Below are 23,614 nucleotides of genomic sequence, written 5' to 3' on the forward strand. Positions count from 1 at the left end.
GAGAAACAACAAAGTGACTCATGCCTGTAATCCTAGCACTTTGGGAGGCTGAGGCAGGAGGACTGCTTGAGTCCAAGAGTTCAAGACCAGCTTTGGCAACATAGGGAGATCACATCTCTATAACAAATAAAAAATTAGCTGGGTGTGGTGGTGCATGCCTGTAGTCCCAACTACTCTGGAGGCTGAGGTGGGAGGATCACTTGAGCCCAGGAGATTGAGGCTGCAGTGAGCCTTGATTGCACCACTACGCTCCAGCCTGGACAACAGAGTAAGACCCCAACAAAAAAGAAGAAAGCAAGAAAGCAAAAGAAAAGAAAAGAAAAGAAAAGAAAGGAAAGAAAGGACCAGCATGGAACTAAGCAAAACTAATTCACTGAACCACCCATACAAGCAAGCAGAGAGAGAGAGAGAGAGAGAGAGAGAGAGAGAGAAGAAGACATTACACACCAGTCGATAATATAAGCCAGAAAGCAAAAGGAAAATTCAAACAGACCCTAAGTTATTTCCAAAAAGTTAAATAAGCAGCAATATGTAGTGGTTTGACACTCATCTAGACTGCATAGATTCCATTCTAGTTTTGCAGTTTATTGGCTGGATGACCTGGAAGATTGCTTTCATTTCTATGTTTCAATTTTCTCATTGGCAAAATGAGGAAGACAATAATAGGTTCTTAAGAAGTAAATGATTTGATAAAAGTAAAGTGCTTGGCACAGTAGCCAGTAAATATTATGTCCAATGTAAATGTAATCATGTACTATTATTATTCTCCTCTTTAAAATAAAAGCTCAAAATAAAAATAAGGATTAAAAAGCCATTATATGACAACAGAAGATTGAAATTGGGGTAACCAAATTTAGAAAAGAAATAGTAAAAACAAACCCAAAGTAAATAAATCATTGCAGAAACTATAAGTTGACATGGCAAATACATAAATATTGGAAATATGTGAGGTTGACAATTTCTGGCATTAGAAAGCATTTTAAAATATCAAATAATTAAATTTTTCAATCTGTTAAATGCAAAGGCACTTTAAGTTTTTCTTCTTACATGTATTTATGAAAAAAGTGTATGTTTCAGCCACTTTTACATTTCTTCAAATTATTACTTTAATGCACACTTTGAGGCTTTTCTTTTCAATGTTAATAAGCTCTTTTTCTCAACCTCCCTCAGTTAAATGAAGGAAGAGAAGAGCCAAGTAGTAATCAATCAGTGAAGACACTAAATCATCATATTTTTAGGTCAAAGATTTCTCTTTTTCATTCATGGCAGCTTATTAATATATTTAATTTTTAGCTCACCTTTTTAGTATAGATTTAAGACATTAACAAAATTCGTAGCTCCCATCTTAACATCAATGTTTCTAATTAGGAAAAAAAAAGGCACTTCTAAGATTTTTTTTTAAAAAAAACATGCCTTTTGTCTGGAGAAACATCATGAGTCCTGGCCATTACCTCCCTTGAATAAAATTTATTTATTATTCTTAAACCATCTCACAAAGGAATGTCATGTATTTTATTGATAATATCTTATTTTGAGTTTTGTTTGAAAGGTTTATCTGTTAATTAGTAAAATGAGATAATAAAAGTAAGAGAAATGGTCATTTTTGCCTAGTCTTTATCTCATTTAAATGTCTATCTTTATTTCACATGCATATTTCAATTTTTAGAACATTATTTTATTTATGCTTTTCTATAATGTTGTATAGTTAGTCTTAGACTCATATCTGAGTTTAACCAACAATTTAAAAAGACTGATAAGGAAGTTTCAATTCATTAAAAATGTGATGTTCTTGCTTTTAAGCAGTCTTACTTTAAAAATGTGATTAATGGAAAACCATATATAACAAAAACCTTAATTCTGGAAATAGATCATGGCTGTTATTTTCAAATAATGTGACATACTCTGCTTTTAATGTCTCTATGTGTGTGTGAGTGTGAGTGTGTATGTGCTTTTGATATGAAAAGAACTGGGACTCTGACAATGTGATTATTGACAAAAATATCTTTGTAAAACCTTGGACATTTTTAGTACCCAAAAGAGATCTCATTGTTTGCTTATGAATTATTGTAGGCAGCACATAAGTTAAACATTTTACCTGATTTTCAATGTAATTAAGAAAAAGTAAGGAGACAAAGCACATAAAACTCTTGAACATCAAATGAGCCAGTGAGCAACACTGAGGATAAATAATGTCTGTGAGGGTAAATACACTTGGGCATAGCTAGTAGTTATACAAGTCAACATCATCAGTCATCAATGAAGACTTTCTGGAGGAAGTGGAGCTATGTGAATGAAAGAAAGGGAAAACACTCCTAGATCCCTTTTTCTTTTCTAGCTGGTATTTAAAATCAATGCGCGTGGGTGAGATCACCCAGACAGAGCGTGAATTGAGAAGAGTGAATTGGAAAGCAAAAAGAACCAATGAAACAACCTAGGTGAGACACATTTTTAAAAAAATAAACAAAGTGAAACTAAGAGGAGTAACCAACAAAACACGGCATGGATCAGATAAAAGCAGCACCTTGAAGGAAAAGTACTGAAGTGAAAAATCACTTGGAGCAAAGTGAAAACAGATATTTGAAAAAGATCAAGTGTTCAATTTATCAATGCAGGGAGGGGAACATCACACACTGGGGCCTGTCGGGGGATAGGGGCTAGGGGAGGGATAGCATTAGGAGAAATACCTAATGTAGATGGTGGGTTGATGGGTGCAGCAAACCACCATGGCACGTGCATACCTATGTAACAAACCTGCACGTTCTGCACATGTACCCGAGAACTTAAAGTATAATTTTACAAAAAAAAGAATAAAAAAGAAAAGGGGCAAGTGTTCAACTCATCAATGCTACAAAGTTCAAGAACAGAAGTGTGCCTACTGTTGGATAATTAGGAGTTCATTGGTGACCTTTTCCAAAGGAAAGAGGAATTGGAGGTATCTGTAACCATATTTCAGTGTGATTAGCATTGATAAGTGTTGGTGATTAAAAGTAGAGAGAGACAGTTAATATAGACTAGTTTTTCTAAAATTTGGCTGTGAATGAAAGGGAGTATCTTTGTACGAGGTTAGGTCACATACCCCTGGAGTAAAAGTAGGGTAATAATAATGACAACAAAGAATGGTTTTGACCATCGTCTAACTCTTTTCAATATTTCAGGAAGTCCCTGACTTTGTCTCATCTGCAATTAAAACTCTAGCTCCTGAGTACCATGGAGTCCACTCTTGCCTCCAGCATGTGTGTGAATGTAGTTCTCTTGGTTTTGATGGCACTTGATTTCTCTCCTGCTTTGGCTGCTTTTGCTGTTGCTGCCATATTCTGTTACCAATTTCTTTCATTTCAAATACATGTTAATTCCATCATAAGTTAGGTCACTGAATCTTCTCTTTCCTCTCTTCCAGTATGTGTTGCCTTCTTCCACCTTTTTAATTTCTGCTTTAACAGTGTCTCTCTGAAGTAGGAAAAAAACCATCTTTTCTTTGCCTTTTTCTGTCTCTATTGCATGGACAGAGTAGTTGGGATTTTTTTTCCTCTGATACTTGTTATTGTTATTTTATGTTATTGTATTATTTATGTTATGTTATTTTAACATCCTCTCTTCTCAGGCCTTGAGGAGAAGATGTTGAAGTAAATAATGGAACCACAAGAGAGTCGGAAACACACACTCTGCGCCACTATGGGTGGAGCAGCTTAACTTAGACAAGCAAGTTAGAAATCATCTATGGCCTTTGGAGTGCAGAATGAGAAGCAGATCGGAAATGACTGGATATGGATGCACTGAGAACATTTATGCATTTCTTGGGTTTTGTTAAACAAGTGTATGTTACGTGTCTATTGCTTTGGGAAGAAAATTAGGAAGAATGGATTTTCTCGGTAAATCCCCTGCAGCACCTAACACATTGTAGTAGACAGGCACTCAATACATGTTTGAGACTAATTTACTCTAAAGATCCAAATATGATATTGACTGAATGGTCAAATTAAATATATAATTAAATATCCAGCCAATTTAAAGTTACACCAAGTAAATCAAGGTATGCAAGTCCCAAAAACTTCATAAGAATTATAGAATTATGATAAAGACATACAATTTTATCAATTAAAAAACTTTTTAAAGAATTTCAGATCAACATTTGATAGGCTAAGACATTCTTAGTTTATTTTCATTAAAATACTGAAGAAAATTTAATTAATTTTTTAAATAAATGTGAAATTAAATGTTTACTTTTCAAAACTTGTCATTATTCACTAAAGAAAATTAGTTGTGTCATTATTTCTCATTAGTGGCCCATTTATGTAATGTGACTGGTTGACTTTTCATTTTTAATCTTTGAAAATAATGATGAGTTAAAATTATTTTAAGCACCAAATGCTTACAGTTATAGGTGAAATCATTTACAGAATCTGTTTTATCTGATTCTTTTTAAATAAAACATTAAATAAATATTATTCAGTAGTTTCTTCCTAAAACCATTTTATATTCTTTTTATTTTATTTTATTATTATTATACTTTAAGTTTTAGGGTACGTGTGCACAACGTGCAGGTTTGTTGCATAGGTATACATGTGCCATGTTGGTGTGCTGCACCCACTAACTCGTCATTTAGCATTAGGTATATCTCCTAATGCTATCTCTCCCCCTTCCCCCCACCCCATGACAGGCCCCAGTGTGTGATGTTCCCCTTCCTGTGTCCAAGTGTTCTCATTGTTCAATTCCCACCTATGAGTAAGAACATGTGGTGTTTGGTTTTTTGTCCCTGCGATAGTTTGCTGAGAATGATGGTTTCCAGCTTCATCCATGTCCCTACAAAGGACATGAACTCATCATTTTTTATGGCTGCATAGTATTCCATGGTGTATATGTGCCATATTTTCTTAATCCAGTCTATCATTGTTGGACATTTGGCTTGGTTCCAAGTCTCTGCTATTGTGAATAGTGCTGCAATAAACATACGTGTGCATGTGTCTTTATAGCAGCATGATTTATAATCCTTTGGGTATATACCCAGTAATGGGATGGCTGCGTCAAATGGTATTTCTAGTTCTAGATGCCTGAGGAATCGCCACACTGACTTCCACAATGGTTGAACTAGTTTACAGTCCCACCAACAGTGTAAAAGTGTTCCTATTTCTCCACATCCTCTCCAGCACCTGTTGTTTCCTGACTTTTTAATGATCGCCATTCTAACTGGTGTGAGATGGTATCTCATTGTGGTTTTGATTTGCATTTCTCTAATGGCCAGTGACGATGAGCATTTTTTCATGTGTTTTTTGGCTGCATAAATGTCTTCTTTTGAGAAGTGTCTGTTCATATCCTTCGCCCACTTCGTGACGGGGTTGTTTTTTTCTCGTAAATTTGTTTGAGTTCATTGTAGATTCTGGATATTAGCCCTTTGTCAGATGAGTAGGTTGCAAAAATTTTCTCCCATTGTGTAGGTTGCCTGTTCACTCCGATGGTAGTTTCTTTTGCTGTGCAGAAGCTCTTTAGTTTAATTAGATCCCATTTGTCAATTTTGGCTTTTGTTGCCATTGCTTTTGGTGTTTTAGACATGAAGTCTTTGCCCATGCCTATGTCCTGAATGGTATTGCCTAGGTTTTCTTCTAGGGTTTTTATGGTTTTAGGTCTAACATTTAAATCTTTAATCCATCTTGAATTAATTTTTGTATAAGGTGTAAGGAAGGGATCCAGTTTCAACTTTCTACATGTGGTTAGCCAGTTTTCCCAGCACCATTTATTAAATAGGGAATCCTTTCCCCATTGCTTGTTTTTGTCAGGTTTGTCAAAGACCAGATAGTTGTAGATATGCGGCATTATTTCTGAGGGCTCTGTTCTGTTCCGTTGGTCTATATCTCTGTTTTGGTACAAGTACCATGCTGTTTTGGTTACTGTAGCCTTGTAGTATAGTTTGAAGTCAGGTAGTGTGATGCCTCCAGCTTTGTTCTTTTGGCTTAGGATTGACTTGGCAATGCAGGCCCTTTTTTGGTTCCATATGAACTTTAAAGTAGTTCTTTCCAATTCTGTGAAGAAAGTCATTGGTAGCTTGATGGGGATGGCATTGAATCTATAAATTACCTTGGGCAGTATGGCCATTTTCATGATATTGATTCTTCCTACCCATGAGCATGGAATGTTCTTCTATTTGTTTGTATCCTCTTTTATTTCATTGAGCAGTGGTTTGTAGTTCTCCTTGAAGAGGTCCTTCACATCCCTTGTAAGTTGGATTCCTAGGTATTTTATTCTCTTTGAAGCAATTGTGAATGGGAATTCACTCATGATTTGGCTCTCTGTTTGTCTGTTATTGGTGTATAAGAATGCTTGTGATTTTTGCACATTGATTTTGTATCCTGAGACTTTGCTGAAGTTGCTTATCAGCTTAAGAAGATTTTGGGCTGAGACGATGGGGTTTTCTAGATATACAGTCATGTCGTCTGCAAACAGGGATAATTTGACTTCCTCTTTTCCTAATTGAACGCCCTTTATTTCCTTCTCCTGCCTGATTGCCCTGGCCAGAACTTCCAACACTATATTGAATAGGAGTGGTGAGAGAGGGCATCCCTGTCTCGTGCCAGTTTTCAAAGGGAATGCTTCCAGTTTTTGTTCATTCAGTATGATATTGGCTGTGGGTTTGTCATAGATAGCTCTTATTATTTTGAGATACATCCCATCAATACCTGATTTATTGAGAGTTTTTAGCATGAAGGGCTGTTGAATTTTGTCAAAGGCCTTTTCTGCATCTATTGAGATACTCATGTGGTTTTTGTCTTTGGTTCTATTTATATGCTGGATTACGTTTATTGATTTTCATATGTTGAACCAGCCTTGCATCCCAGGGATGAAGCCCACTTGATCATGGTGGATAAGCTTTATGATGTGCTGCTGGATTCGGTTTGCCAGTATTTTATTGAGGATTTTTGCATCGATCTTCATCAGGGATATTGGTCTAAAATTCTCTTTTTTTGTTGTCTCTCTGCCAGGCTTTGGTATCAGGATGATGCCGGCCTCATAAAATGAGTTAGGGAGGATTCCCTCTTTTTCTATTGATTGGAATAGTTTCAGAAAGAATGGTACCAGCCCCTCCTTGTACCTCTGGTAGAATTCAGCTGTGAATCCATCTGGTCCTGGACTGTTTTTGGTTGGTAAGCTATTAATTATTGCCTCAATTTCAGAGCCTGTTATTGGTCTATTCAGAGATTCAACTTATTCCTGGTTTAGTCTTGGGAGGGTGTATGTGTCAAGGAATTTATCCATTTCTTCTAGATTTTCTAGTTTATTGGCATAGAGGTGTTTGTAGTATTCTCTGATGGTAGTTTGTATTTCTGTGGGATCGGTGGTGATATCCCCTTTGTCATTTTTTACTGCATCTATCTGAGTCTTCTCTCTTTTCTTCTTTATTAGTCTTGCTAGCAGTCTATCAATTTTGTTGATCCTTTCAAAAAACCACCTCCTGGATTCGTTGATTCTTTGAAGGGTTTTTTGTGTCTCTATCTCCTTCAGTTCTGCTCTGATCTTAGTTATTTCTTGCCTTCTGCTAGCTTTTGAATGTGTTTGTTCTTGCTTCTCTGGTTCTTTTAATTGTGATGTTAGGGTGTCAATTTTAGATCTTTCCTGCTTTCTCTTGTGGGCATTTAGTGCTATAAATTTCCCTCTACACACTGCTTATTCAAAGCATAGATTTGAATATTATTCAAATATTCAATATTCTAATTGAATATTCTAATATTCAACCAGTGTCCCAGAGATTCCGGTATATTGTGTCTTTGTTCTCGTTGGTTTCAAAGAAACCAACATCTTTATTTCTGCCTTCATTTCGTTATGTACCCAGTAGTCATTCAGGAGCAGGTTGTTCAGTTTCCATGTAGTTGAGCAGTTTTGTGTGAGTTTCTTAATCCTGAGTTCTAGTTTGATTGCACTGCGGTCTGAGAGACAGTTTGTTATAATTTCTGTTCTTTTACATGTGCTGAGGAGTGCTTTACTTCCAACTATGTGGTCAATTTTGGAATAGGTGTGGTGTGGTGCTGAAAAGAATGTATATTCTGTTGATTTGGGGTGGAGAGTTCTGTAGATGTCTATTAGGTCTGCTTGGTGCAGAGCTGAGTTCAATTCCTGGATATCCTTATTAACTTTCTGTCTCGTTGATCTGTCTAATGTTGACAGTGGGGTGTTAAACTCTCCCATTATTATTGTGTGGGAGTCTAAGTCTCTTTTTAGGTCACTAAGGACTTGCTTTATGAATCTGGGTGCTCCTTTATTGGGTGCATATATATTTAGGATAGTTAGCTCTTCTTGTTGAATTGATCCCTTTACCATTATGTAATGGCCTTCTTTGTCTCTTTTGATCTTTGTTGGTTTAAAGTCTGTTTTATCAGAGACTAGGATTGCAACCCCTGCCTTTTTTTGTTTTCCATTTGCTTGGTAGATCTTCCTCCATCCCTTTATTTTGAGCCTATATGTGTCTCTGAATATGAGATGGGTTTTCTGAATACAGCACACTGATGGGTCTTGACTCTTTATCCAATTTGCCCGTCTGTGTCTTTTAATTGGAGCATTTAGCCTATTGACATTTAAGGTTAATATTGTTATGTGTGAATTTGATCCTGTCATTATGATGTTAGCTGGTTATTTTGCTCGTTAGTTGATGCAGTTTCTTCCTAGCCTTGATGGTCTTTACAATTTGGCATGTTTTTGCAGTGGCTGGTACCGGTTGTTCCTTTCCATGTTTAGTGCTTCCTTCAGGAGCTCTTTTAGGGCAGGCCTGGTGGTGACAAAACCTCTCAGCATTTGCTTGTCTGTAAAGTATTTTATTTCTCCTTCACTTATGAAGCTTAGTTTGGCTGGATATGAAATTCTGGGTTGAAACTTCTTTTCTTTAAGAATGTTGAATATGGGCCCCCACTCTCTTCTGGCTTGTAGAGTTTCTGCCGAGAGATCCGCTGTTAGTCTGATGGGCTTCCCTTTGTGGGTAACTCGACCTTTCTCTCTGGCTGCCCTTAACATTTTTTCCTTCATTTCATCTTTGGTGAATCTGACAATTATGTGTCTTGGAGTTGCTCTTCTCGAGGAGTATCTTTGTGGCATTCTCTGTATTTCCTGAATGTGAATGTTGGCCTGCCTTGCTAGATTGGGGAAGTTCTCCTGGATAATATCCTGCAGAGTGTTTTCCAACTTGGTTCCATTCTCCCTGTCCCTTTCAGGTACACCAATCAGACGTAGATTTGGTCTTTTCACATAGTCCCATATTTCTTGGAGGCTTTGCTTGTTCCTTTTTTCTCTAAACTTCTCTTCTCGTTTCATTTCATTAACTTCATCTTCCATCGCTGATACCCTTTCTTCCAGTTGATCGCATCGGCTACTGAGGCTTATGCATTCATCGCGTAGTTCTTGTGCCGTGGTTTTCAGCTCCATCAGGTCCTTTAAGGACTTCTCTGCATTGGTTATTCTAGTTAGCCATTCATCTAATTTTTTTTCAAGGTTTTTAACTTCTTTGTCATTGGTTTGAACTTCCTCCTTTAGCTCGGAGTAGTTTGATCTTCTGAAGCCTTCTTCTCTCAACTCGTCAAAGTCATTCTCCAACCAGCTTTGTTCCATTGCTGGTGAAGAGCTGCGTTCCTTTGGAGGAGGAGAGGTGCTCTGATTTTTAAAGTTTCCGGTTTTTCTGCTCTGTTTTTTCCCCATCTTTGTGGTTTTATCTACCTTTGGTCTTTGATGATGGTGACGTACAGATGGGTTTTTGGTGTGGATGTCTTTTCTGTTTGTTAGTTTTCCTTCTAACAGTCAGGACCCTCAGCTGCAGGTCTGTTGGAGTTTGCTGGAGGTCCACTCCAGACCCTGTTTGCCTGGGTATCAGCAGCAGTGGTTGCAGAACAGCAGATATTGGTGAACCACAAATGCTGCTGCCTGATAGTTCCTCTGGAAGTTTTGTCTCAGAGGAGTACCCAGCCGTGTGAGGTGTCAGTCTGCCCCTACTGGGGGGTGCCTCCCAGCTAGGCTACTCAGGGGTCAGGGACCCACTTGAGGAGGCAGTCTGACCATTCTCAGATCTCAAGCTGCATGCTGGGAGAACCACTACTCTCTTCAAAGCTGTCAGACAGGGACATTTAAGTCTGCAGAGGTTACTGCTGCCTTTTGTTTGTCTGTGCCCTGCCCCCAGAAGTGGAGCCTACAGAGGCAGGCAGGCCTCCTTGAGCTGCGGTGGGCTCCACCCAGTTCGAGATTCCAGGCCACTTTGTTTACCTACTCAATCCTCTGCAATGGTGGGCGCCCCTCCCCCAGCTTCACTGCCACCTTGCAGTTTGATCTCAGACTGCTGTGCTAGCAATGAGTGAGGCTCTATAGGCGTAGTACCCTCTGAGCCAGGTGTGGGATATAATTTCCTGGTGTGCTGTTTGTTAAGCCCACTGGAAAAGCGCAGTACTAGGGTGGGAGTGACCTGATATTCCAGGTGCCATCTGTCACCCCTTTCTTTGACTAGGAAAGGGAATTCCCTGACCCCTTGCACTTCCCGGGTGAGGCGATGCCTCACCCTGCTTCAGCTCACGCACGGTGTGCTGCACCCACTGTCCTGCACCCACTGTCCAGCACTCCCCAGTGAGATGAACCTGGTACCTCAGTTGGAAATGCAGAAATCACCTGTCTTCTGGGTCGCTCACGCTGCGAGCTATAGACTGGAGCTGTTCCTATTTGCCCATCTTGGCTCCACCCCTATATTCTTATAAAATTCTTATCCAGATGATTTATCCTTTGCTGATTAAAATGAAGAAGACCATAAGTTTATTGTTAGATTTATATCTGCAACATGAAAGTGAATAAATCAAATGTAAATTCCATGTTATATGCAAATGTATTTGATTTATATAATCTAGCAAATTTACCAAGGAAATGTAAGGGTTTGCTACACACACGATATAAAATTTGTATTATAAACCAGCGTACTATCTGAAACACACACACAAAAACATGTTTGCGGTCTCCAAATTGTTTCATCCTACAAGTATACGTAAATAGCTTTATAGTATGGAGAAAGCATTGACATTTCTGGAATGGAATTTATTCATTTCAATCCACAAAACCAAACTAAATCTCATCCCCTATAAAACCTTCAAACCTAGAATCCCGAATGTTCTTCAAGGCTAATATCTTGCTTGAAATTCAAATCCTACCAGGATACATATATCCTCTGGATTTGACAGTGTCCTTGTCTTCCTGGCATGACAGGAAGTCCAATGCTCTCAACATTTTATCTTAATTTTCATACTTTCTCCTTTCTGTGCATTAATTTTGTTCATATTAACTTTAGAAGTAGAGGTGATAATTCATTTATTTTAGATGACTTCTAGTTTATGTGTAGCAAGCAATTTCATATTCTATAAAAATTAAAATATTATGATTACAAGACTTTTAGTCAAGAACAAGATTTATTGTTGGGAGACACTGAAATTATATTACATAACTTTATAGTCATCCAGCCAAAGGGTAGATTAGTTTCATAGGTAACTATGTTAATAATACTTTTTAATTTTCATATTATTAGTATAACTTTATATTTAGAAGAATTAGTGAACAAAATATTTATCCGTCTTGAGTACAGAGATTTTCTAACTGTCCTACATGAAATCTTTAGAAAAAAGAATCAAAGCTTTGTAGAACAAATGAATTTATTGAGAAATAAATTGGGCCATGTTTCTACTTTTAAAAATCAAGTTACATTTTAGTAAGTCTATGAAAACTTTTACCAAAAAAATCCATAATTATGATGAATATACCAGTAAAACTGGCTCTCTATATTTTTTGGAAATATTTTCTGTTCTTATCAAGGATCCTTAACAGATATTATAGAGAAATAACAAGAAAAATTGGTAACAAAATAATGGCAAAATATTTAATATGCTTTTATATAGATTAGAAGTATTACTTATTTGTTAGTGACACAAGTTCTTTCTGCACTAGCTTTGGCTTGGAAGGTTCAATTTCCAAAGATTTCACATTAGGAAATGTTTCTGATTCTACAAATACTAAATTTATAGTAAATATATACAAGAAGGTATGCTTTGTATCCCAACTGAATAATATTGCACTCATCAATTTTTCTCTGATTTTTAAAATTTCTCTTTAATATGTTCATCATAAAAGTAGAGGTAAATTAAGTGAGAAGTTGTAGGAGAATTTTGCAACACTGTAAAACACTTCTACATTTTTTTTCTGTGTTTTTCAAATGGAATCAGTGTCATTCTTGTGCCCTCTAATTAAGTAAATATATCATAGTTGTTTTTTAGTGAGTTTCTTGAGGCTGAGACTTAGAATGCTTATTTCACATCGAAAGATCAAGGTTATGTCTTACAAAAAACAGGGCTGTTGAAAAGAAGGAAAGGAGGGAGAAAAGGAGGGGAGAAAAGAAAGACGTTCTTATTTCTTGCCAAAATATGTCTTTTTTCTTACATGGCTACGTAGAGTGTTTTAATTTTCTTCCCTCAAATTTATACTCTCATGTGATTTCTATAGATGTCCTCAGAGTAGCATCTTCCTAACAATTTCCTCCACTATCACATGCCCTGAAAATCTGATGTCTGGAATACTTTCCACTACCACATACACAAATGTAGAAAATAAATAACTCACTATATTCACATAGAGTGCAACAATTCATAAATATTTGTTCAGAGAGTGAGGGGAACTTTAAAATAAGAATATGGGCTTTGAGGCGGGGCACGGTGGCTCACGCCTGTAATCCCAGCGCTTTGGAAGGCCAAGGCGGGCGGATCACGAGGTAAGGATATCGAGACCATCCTGGCTAACATGGTGAAATCCCGTCTCCACTAAAAAAAAAAAAAAAAAAAAAAAAAAACAAAAAATTAGCCGGGCGTGGTGGGGGGCACATGTAGTCCCGGCTACTCGGGAGGCTGAGGCAGGAGAATGGCATGAACCCGGGAGCAGAGGTTGCAGTGAGCCAAGATCGCCTCACTGCACTCCAGCCTGGGCGACAGAACGAGACTCCGATTCAAAAAAAAAGGAATATGGACTTTGAAATTCAGGTCAATATGAGTTGTGTCCTGGAATCCCTACTTAATTCCTGAACGACTGTGACGAAGTTTATCATTTCCACCACGCTAGTGTAGCAGCATCTATGTCCTCGTGGTTTATTTCTTGTTTTAAGAACAGTATAAAGCCTGGTTCTAAGTAACCATTTGATGACTATATAAATGTATAAAGGCACCCCAAAGATATGATCCAAGTAACAAAACAATAGGTGTAGTAACAGATACAACTAAAATTCTATGATCAATATTTCTAAATGAAGAATCAGAGATTTCTGAAAAGGAACAGCATTCCACAGTTGATAAGACTATGGATTATGAAGGACCCTGAATGATAGATAAGGAGTCTGGCTGCTTTCTTAAGCAATTTAGTGTACTTTTTAGGTTATTGCCTTCATTTCTACTTTATCTGTGATTTTATCAGGTGCACAAAACCAGCGAGCTGGAGTACTGGACAAGGAAAGTGAGGCAGAGAAGGAGAGAGGTGCAATATGAAGATGCATTTCAGGCCAGCTGAAACTGATGGATTGCTCGATTTTGTAGGAACTTTCTCCAAGAACCAACAGAACTACAAGTCAGGCCAGTTGTGTCTAGGAGAAGGAGCGGAGCAAGGTTAATCTACTTCTCCCATGAATCAAATGGATGTCTGAGGCTCACTGATTCTCTTGAAGTTCCAAGTTTGGCTTGCAACCCTGAACAAAATGAGCCACATCCTTCACCTCCACATCAACACGGAAGCCAGAGCAGTAAGAAAAGGAGTGCTTTCCTGGCTTTGAAATTGTCCATGAGATGTTTTGCTGAGATGGTGTAACCACAAGGTCGATGCAGCAAGAATTGCTTCAGGGAGTGGCTAGGCAGTCGCCTTGCTCCTTGTTTGAACTCTTTAGGAAATGGGAATCTGATTTATGGGATTAAGCTGCTGATATTTACAGGTTGTTTGCCATTGTAGCATAGCCTAGTTTAATCCTGACTAATACAGAATTTACACAGGGAATGGAGTGTTATGATAACAAAAAGTCAAAATATATGGCATTGGCTTAGCAATTGGGTTGGGGCAGTAAGGGAACGGATATTGGAACATAGAAAGATGGCAATCCATTCTTTGCAGAAGCAAAATATTTGGTAAGATTGTTGCCTGCTATGATTTGTGAAGCAGCATGTGTGTTTAATGAACTTGCCACATTAGGGTGAGACGTCAGAGAATAGACCATTTACAGTGTTCTTTTTGTGCAAATGGCTGTATTTGGCATTATATTAAAAGAAGATGTGCATTCAGGAAAAAAAACTGTCTAGATTGAAAACAGATATGAAAGATAATGAAACAATTCTAAAAATTTGGAGAGTTACAGTTTTAGAATTGATGACGTTTGCACAACAAAACCAGATTAAAACCCAATTTTGTGACAAAGACCAGACTAAGGTGATGGCCTTTACATCTACTGCTAAGATCCCTTAACAGTTTAAAGTGACTCAGAAAAAAAGGCAGGTTGAGCTATACATTTCCTTTAGAAGCTGGATAACCTCAAAGGGGGCTTCTTTAAATTGAGAGAGAAGTTAGGAGCTGTGAAAGCAGAGTAACGTAACAGATCTAGGAACTATTTGAGAAAGAAATGTTTGTAGGTATGCTTACTGCTGTATGTAACTCACTGAAATCAGTTTTTTGAGAGAGTTGGACTTCCCAAGAAATTCTGACCCTGGACTACAAAGTCTGTGACTGTTAACAGATTTAGGTGCCTCTTTGTCTCCAACCTTTCTTGAGCAGGAGGTTGCCTGAGAAATCTCTTAAGCTATCAGGAAGAGTGTATTACCAATACCATTTCTGACATGGTCTTAGAGGATAATAGGAAAGGAAGAAACCTCTGCAGGGTGGAGGCAGGAGCCAGAGAGAAAATTGGAGAAAAGCCTGTCACCTCAATAAAGTAGAATTATTTCTTAATCAAGGGACACCCTTACCAACCCCCAAGCAGGGGTCCTCACAAAATCTTGCCCAGATAGATTTGAAACTTGCTAGAGACTAGAGACTGCTGTTTGTCTCCTACTCTTTTCTTTCCAAATAGAAGTGCTGAATGCAGTTTTCCTGCCCTGTATGGTCATTGTATATTGTATAAATTTGTGTGGTGGAGGGTGGGGAAGGGACAGACAATTTGTCATATTGTTCTCATCAGAAGTACGTCAGCCAGAGATGCCAAACTTCAATCTCAACAATATGACGAGATTAAGTTTAAGAATAGAACGTTGGGTAAGAAATTAAATGCTACAGATTAGCTCAATAGCACTTACATAAAAGTATGGTCTTGGCTACCTTGTCTTCAAAATTCTCTAAGGTCATCAATGCCCTTCTAATTTCTAAATCTAATCATCTATACAACACCATTCAACTAAAATGTCTTCACTTTCCTTTATGTGCTAAGTATTCTCCCAGACAGTGTAGATGACAAAAATAAAAATACCCAAAGTCAGCCACCCGCGGTGGCTCAAGCCTGTAGTCCCAGCACTTTGGGAGGCCGAGGTGGGTGGATCCTGAGGTCAGGAGTTCGAGACCAGCCTGCACAACATGGTAAAACCCCATCTCTACTAAAAATACAAAAATTAGCTGGGGGTGGTGGTGGGCACCTGTAATCCCACCTGCTCTGGAGGCTGAGGCAGGAGAATCGCTTGAGCCCGGGAGGCGGATGTTGCAGTGAGCCAAGATCGCACCATTGCACACCAGCCTGGGTGACAGAGTGAGACTCTGCCCTCAAAAAAAAAAAAAAAATACCCAAAGTCCTTGGACTCCTGAAACTAACATTCTTATGGGAAAGAGAGAGACCACAAGCAAACTTTAACAACCTTATTATAATAATAATACAGTTTGTAAAAACAGTACACCCAAATGTATGCATATATGAATGGATTGATTCAGCTATATGAAAGAATCTATTAGTAGTATGAAAATAAATTAAGTAGGTTAAGAGGGCAGGAGAGACAAGGGGGTTAGGAAATATTTCCTTGAGGCTATGATTTACCACATTTAACACATGATAGCTATCTTAACTGTAACTTTGAAGTTTGTGACGTGACACTTATCTCTTATTTTTTTAATGGAGATTACTTCTCAGGAATTTCCGTAAAATGAAGATAATCTCTACCTCTGTTTTTCCTTAGCATGCTCTACTTAGAAAATATTGATGAGCTTCTGTTTATCTCCTTTCCTCTCTCCACCTACTCTTTCTGGGCAATTAAATCAATCGTTCATTCATTCATTCATTCATTCATTCATTCATATATTCCACAAATATTTTTGAACGGCTACTATATGCCAGGCACTGTTTTTGGCTCTGGGGAAGGATTATTTGCTGTTATGGTATTTATAATCGAGCAGAAGATATGGCTATCAAATAAGTGATTACATGAGTAACTATTTAATTATGATTGTGAGAGATGTAAAAGAAAAAGTAGAGGCTGCTCTGAGAGTGTGTTAAGGACACCTAGAGAGGATGGGGTAGTTGAGGAGTTTTCTAGACAGAACAACCTTTGCAAAAACCCTGTGGCAGAGAAGAGCCACTCCTGGGCCAGACACCCTTTAAAGGCAAGAACTGAGAATGCCCCTAATTCCTACTTGCATCTCCAGCACTTACAAAAAATTTGGAACAGAATCAACACTCAACACATTTTTCTTAAGCAAATACTTTCAGTAATTAGTGAAGGGGAAAAATAAAGCCAGTGAGAAATCTATTGGAACAATTGTGAAATTAGCAAAGAGTACATACAGTAAAATTTATATAACATGACTTGCTAATGAGAATCTGTTAATTCTTTTGTTAGGGGAAAAATATTATTTAAAGACAAGTGTTAACTTTATGAGTAACCCATGTGCTATACAGAACTAAACTAATTCTCAAATTCAAATTAAATTCTCAAGGCTTATAAAATAAATTATTTTTTCTGGCTATCTGAAATGAATGTATGTTAAAAAGAAATATGGGCTGGGTTTACTTATGTAGTACTTCTAATATAAAGTTGGGATTTATAGCCTACATTAATTATATAAGCTATAAAACAATAGTTCTGTGCTCTGGCTTTAAAATTCACTTCTACTCCATAGTAGCAAGAGTTTCTTGTTGTTGTTGGTTCTATTTTTTGTTAAATACATAAAGAGAAAGGATGAATTTGAGATTCCCATATTTTCCCAATCTGAGACTTACTTACTACTTTACACTATGTAGTGCAATTTAATTTCAAAAATTTTTAAACACATTCCTTGGTTAATCCTAATCTGGGGACACATAGTATAGTTATTTGTATCCTGTGTTAAAGCTGAGTGTTTTATAGATTCCAGCAGAGTTGTATGGGTGCCACGGTAAATCACGATTGCAATTCTATCTTCTAAATAGCACTCTGAGTTCTCCAACTCCTGCCGTTCCCATTACCCCATTATTCAAGGCTCTGAGATCTCCGGGAAAGTGTCCTAATGGATCCTGCAATTAGTTTTGTTGTCTCAATAATTGGAGTGGCTATTTTTTGATACATACAGCTATTCCTCCTGATGGAAGCTGGGAACAATTCACTCTGTATTAAAGAGAAATAGGAAAAGGAATAATATTGAAGTGAGTTAAGAAATGAAAGTAAAAGAAATAGAGGTAATGAGTGTAGATTGAATTTTCAACAAATTTGGCCAGGAAGGGAAAGAAAATGAGAGATTAAGGGAACCAAGGAACCAAGAGAAAAATGTGCCACTTGTGTCTTAGAAGAGGATCTTAGAAGGGTCTAAAGGAAAGGGACAGAAGGCATAGATGAAGGCCTTAGTCTAGGAGAATGGATAGTTAGGCTGAACATTTATCCTGCTGTTAGATGAGAAAGGGAGAGAAGTGGTAGATGATACGGAGACAGTGGAAATTTGAAAAATAACAACATAAGGAAGAACATATTGGATGGCTTTTTACTTTCCCATTTATCTCCTAGTTAGGAGATAAGATTATCTACAAAAAAAAATGAAAATTAAAATATATGACCTCTATGACAAAGCGGGTGTTAAAATTTCACTACCTTTATTCCATGAACTGAAGAAAATACATTATTTTATTGTAAGGCCAATATCAAACAACTTCTTCAGATGCCTCCCCAGTAAACCTAAGCCAAAATGAGCAAAAACCATCAACATAATTCAATTAAAGATGAATTATATGCCTATGCCAATCCCATAGAAAAATAATCATTATAGAAGCCAAGGTCATGGTCAAAGACTTTTGAGTTTAAATTGAAACTTCGCCTAGATCAAATGTGGGACACTCATAAGGTCATTTAAGATAATTTTTAATGATTATAATAATAGTTAATATATTTTAAAATCTGATTTTGGGATAAGATTTTTCTTCTGAAAATACAAAATTATTAATATTTCTTTGATCCAAAAAAATCAAACAACAAATTCTGTTTAACGGTGATAATAATAGGTGGTAATAGTATTGTTTAAATTTGCACAAATCATTAGAAAAATCTGATTAAAAGGCCAAGCAGTTTAGCATATGGTCATATTTCACATCATAACTGAAATATTATAATTCTATTGTTTATTCTATGAAAGGTAGCTTCTTCAGGATTATCTTAATGAATAATAAAACTGACTTGATTTTACCCACTACAGTCAACTTTTCTGATTAAAGATTATTAATAACTGTATGCACAATTGTTTTTTCTTACCCAGACAAAAGTAGCATTCTAACATCATACTTGTATTTTTTAGTTTTATTGGGGTAAAAAGGTACTCTGAACATACAGAAAAGCTGCAATAGAAAGAAAAAAATGTCAACTACTAAAAAAAACTTTTCATAACATGTAGACCTCAGTAAATCATGTTTTAGAAGAAACAGTACCATTGCCATTTTATATTATAGTACAGTAGTTTCAACTTAGAACTAGACTCTTTTTAAATAAAAAAGTACAGTACCAATACAAGAATATCTTAGCTAAGTAAAAAATGACAATCCATTTTTTTAACTGTAGGAGTTCAGGCTTGTATAAATGTTTCTCAACACATTTACAGGAATACTGTCCTTTGACAAACGTCTAAAAACGCATGTGAAAGCCAAACATAATAACATTGTTATTCTGCTACTTATTAACAGAACAACACATCCTATAACAATTAGATATGAATACTGCAAACTGAATTTAATATTAGCTGTCTTTGAAATGCCACTTTGCAGCAGATTTTCAAAGCTTAAAGCACAGCAGGAGGTTAACTCCATCTTCAAATATTAAATCAAAACCTTTTTTTAACCTGCGAAATCTTACTGAAAGCAAGGGCTCCTTTTCAAGAGAGAATTAGTCAACTCAAAGGAGAGAAAACTAAGCCTCCCAAGTATTGTTGGCACATAGTCTGTTTCTACAATGAAATGAAAAGATAGAAAGATTAGAGAGACAGGATAGATAGATAGATAGATAGATAGATAGATACAAACAATAGTCATGATTCTTCTGAATTGGTCTCAATAAACATGTTTGCACACACTCTTGTGACTAAAGCCCAATTTTTGTCTGAAGATGATAATTAAGTACTTCATCATTTAACTTTTGCCATGTTTAAATATTATCTCTCATCTACATAAGACCATTGAAAGTCTTATATTTCCTGTATTTATTAAAGATGCCCAACATTTATTGGCTTCATTGTCCTTCATAAGATGTTACAAACACATTTAAGCTCAGTATAAAGATACCTAGAAAGTAATTTTCCATCGACATATTTATTTACTTCCTATCCATCCATCTAACTAGTTGCTACCTATCTACGTGTCCATCAGTTATAAACTTTCTCACATTTGCAAAGTGATGTTATTTCAGCCAAGGAGAAAATATTCAATCCTCAAGCTCATCACATGTACTCGAGGAGTCTGTCTTCAATCATATCGTACCTATGTCAAAGGCAATCTGCCCTAATGCTGACTGGCAGCCTAACGTGGGTAGTGTGGTACTCCACGTTCATTAATTCCCTTGTGGAGCTGGGATTGTCTTAATATCTATGGCTCCAAACACCAAGAAGCTTGAAATAACTATGCCATTTGCATAATATAAAAATTCAATAAAAAGTCCGAATAAACATACTGTGAAATATTACTAAGTGTCTTCTATTAAAAGAATCATACTTAACTCATTTGAGTTTAGGGAGAAAATGCTAATATAATGACACTATTTTCCTTGCTCTGGTTTTGCTGATCCTCAGGTTTATTTTTTTCCAGCAGACAAATGCCAAGTATGAGGCCAATAGGAGAAATTATTTTTTAAGTAGATGTTTATTTCCAAGAATTTATAATAAGATGATCAGTTTTATTTTTTAAAGCCAAAGAGCTCAGTGATAGATAGTTACAGCTCACCCCTAACTTATCAAATGTAGACAGGCAGATTCACTCTCTACACACGGTTATTTGCTTTCTCTATTTTATAGGCAGTGCCACTCTCTTTAAAATTGAGTCTATAAATAATATGTAAGTGCGAATCTATCAGGTGGTGCTTGTTTACTTGTATAATACTAATAATTCAAGATTTATGTCTTGTGTTTTAACTGGATCTGATTAAGTCATAAGCCTACTGAATATAATTCTTCAATTCTATACATCTGTGCTGAAAAAAATTAAATCTATAGGAACTAAACAGATTTACTTGTTGAACTAAAATGCCATAGCATAAATGTAAAAGTGGTTTCTGAGAATGACAGGTGTAATTCCCAATCTTAGCAAGACCAACGATCAACTGTGTAACATTAGTCAGGTTTCTCTATCTTTAAGAGATCCCAATTTCCTTGTCTCTGAAACTGAAATATCATTCATATCTAACTCATGGGATAGAGCTAAATATTAAATTTGATAATATTTTAATATAAAATTGAGAGGAATTTTTCATATGTCCTGGGATTGGCTATTCCTCCTCAAAGCTCACATAGATAAGGCACTAAAAGTCCTGATTTCTTTAACAAATCCACCAAGGCTGAGAAAAGAGCAGTACAGATTCTACCACTACCAGCAGCCATCCAACCCAACTTCACTGGCTATGTAAGAAGACACTGAAGAGGAGAAATGAGTCATCTTCTGCATTGTAAAAAGTGTAGTGTTTTAGATGAGGAGCTTTATTCAACCCTTCCTCTGGGGGAGAAAGGGAGGGTAAAACCCACCAAGTCACTTTGGAGAGGACTTCAAGAAAATCACTCATAGAGACAAGGCTTTCAACAAAAATGAGAGCTCTTAGGCTGATGTGCGCTGAGTAGAAAATCTGCTGCCTCCTTCTGGTGCTGTAATTACTATGGACCTTAGGAAAGTGTGATAATGTCCCTTCAAGTTTGGAGGATGTAATAATTGTAGACACTGGTTTCTGCTTAATATCTGGATTTAAAGACGTTGTCAGGCTATGAAGTGTAAAGCGACTGTGGTATGTCATATGTGGAAAAAAAATCAGGTCCACCTCTGGACCCGATTCAGTACTTTCCAATTCAGTACTTTGAAAAAGCATAAAAAGAGAGCACCATGGTTTCTCTTTCTCTACCCCAAACCACACAAAGGTCAGAGGAAGAGGAAGGACTTGTGGGGCTGCTCAGAGGGATCCTAGTTCAGACAAATCTTTAGTTGGGGCATGGGTTGGTGGCTTAGTCTTCTGGCAGGATGAAAAGGAAGATCAGTTAATTGTCTTTTCTGAATACTTCTGCAAACGTCGGGTGGGGATGGTAAGTGAATACCACCCAACAAACAATGGACCACATCAGCAGAACCCACTGAAAGAAATGAGAAGCCTTGGTATAAAACCAGAGGATTTAGCAACAAATATTCAAAACTTTTACCGGATAAGCAGTAATGCACTGCAAAATTTTAAATGATAAAGGCAGGAAATTGAGAGAAAAAAAAGCGCAGGACAACTAACACTGGGGTTAGTTTAACACCTTCCTGGTGGATACTCTCACACCAACTTCTATGACAACCATGTACCAAACAAATCTTTCTTAAATGTGAATGTGTCATGTGTGTATGTCTGATTTGACTACTCAGAAAACTAGAGATTACTAGTGCCTCAATTCTTAAGGAGAAATATATTCTATTATTCTATTATTATTGTTACTACTATTGCTATTTGATGCCTACTACAGACCAGGCATTTGGATAAGTGCTTTATGTATATTATACTATTTTTTTTATTATCCCCATTTTTTAAAGAAAATAAACACTTGGAGAAGATATGAAAGTTGTCTAAGATTGCACAGTTATTAAGTGTAGACATAAAAATCAAACTTTGTGACTAAAAATCTATGCCCTTAACCACTATGTGTCCTAATTTCCAATTTTTCTCCTTAGTGCTCCAAAATAAATGTTTCTCAGTATCAGGGTAGCCTTATTATGTGACGGCCTTCTCATCTTTCTTCATGCTCTTTCCTCTACCTGAAATGTCCTTCCTATTTCTTTATTTCTATACAAATCTTCACCAATATTCAGAGCTCATCTTAAGATCTATTGGTCTTTTAAGAGTACATACAAGCACAAAAATTGTATGTAGAGGGTGGGGTGGTGTCTACGCACATATATTTGAAAAAATATATTTGACTGGCTCTACAAAAATAAGACATTTTCAATTGTTTACTTTCACATTGAATTGCATTTTCCATCATCTTAATTTCTTTTTCTGCTATCTTCTTCTATATAATTTTGAAATTTCCGACAATCTCTGACATTCACTAACACCTTTCTGATTGATTGATTTGAGGGATGCATTCTTCCATTTGCAGATTTCTTTTGTAGGTTCCCCACTATTCAGACTATTCAGAAAATTTTATAGACAATGTTATAATTTATGGAAAAGGAGATCATCCTGTAACAAGAAACCAAATAGATTTTTAACTACTTAATTAAGACAATCTATAAATAAAACAAAACACAATGCCAAGATAACCTCTGTAGTTAAGTTTCTAACAATTACTTTTTCCCACTAGTGGCAGTGGTATAATACATAAGAATTAATTCCTTTGTTTCACTTTTTAAGTATTCTTTACTCCTGAATTGACTCACTATCCAAGGTACCCAAATATGATTGGGTATATTGTCAATCAATTTTCATTCTTAATCTGTCCTGATTTTTTCCCCATTCTTGAAATGAACCAAACAATTTATGGTGGAGCATTCAGGAGTTAAAATACCTGTATTTGAAGTCCTGCTCCCTTCGTGTGCCAACATTGCCCAGCTGTGTGATATTTGGCCAATTTCTCCTCCACTTGTTTTCCTTATCTCAAAAACAAGAATACTCCTGTTTAACTCATTTAAACTGTTAGGAGATTTACTAAAGTCACGTGAATTTATTAAGTTGTTCAGTTCATGTGTAAGAGCTAACCCTTTATTGAATCCAAAATGTGAAAATGCCCCTAGTTCTCAGACATTTTCATCAATTTACTCATTAAATATATTCTTTAGTTGTTTTGTCTTTGAGACAGGGTCTCATTCTGTCGGTCAGGCTGGATTGTAGTAGTACAATCATGGCTTGCTGCAGCCTTGACTTCCCCAGGCTCAGGTGATCCTCCCACCTCAGCCTCTCAAGTAGCTGGGACTACAGGCACATGCCACCACGTCTGGCTAATTTTT

Source organism: Pan troglodytes, chromosome 14 (assembly GCF_028858775.2).
Source record: "Pan troglodytes isolate AG18354 chromosome 14, NHGRI_mPanTro3-v2.0_pri, whole genome shotgun sequence".
Taxonomy (NCBI): Eukaryota; Metazoa; Chordata; class Mammalia; order Primates; family Hominidae; genus Pan; species Pan troglodytes.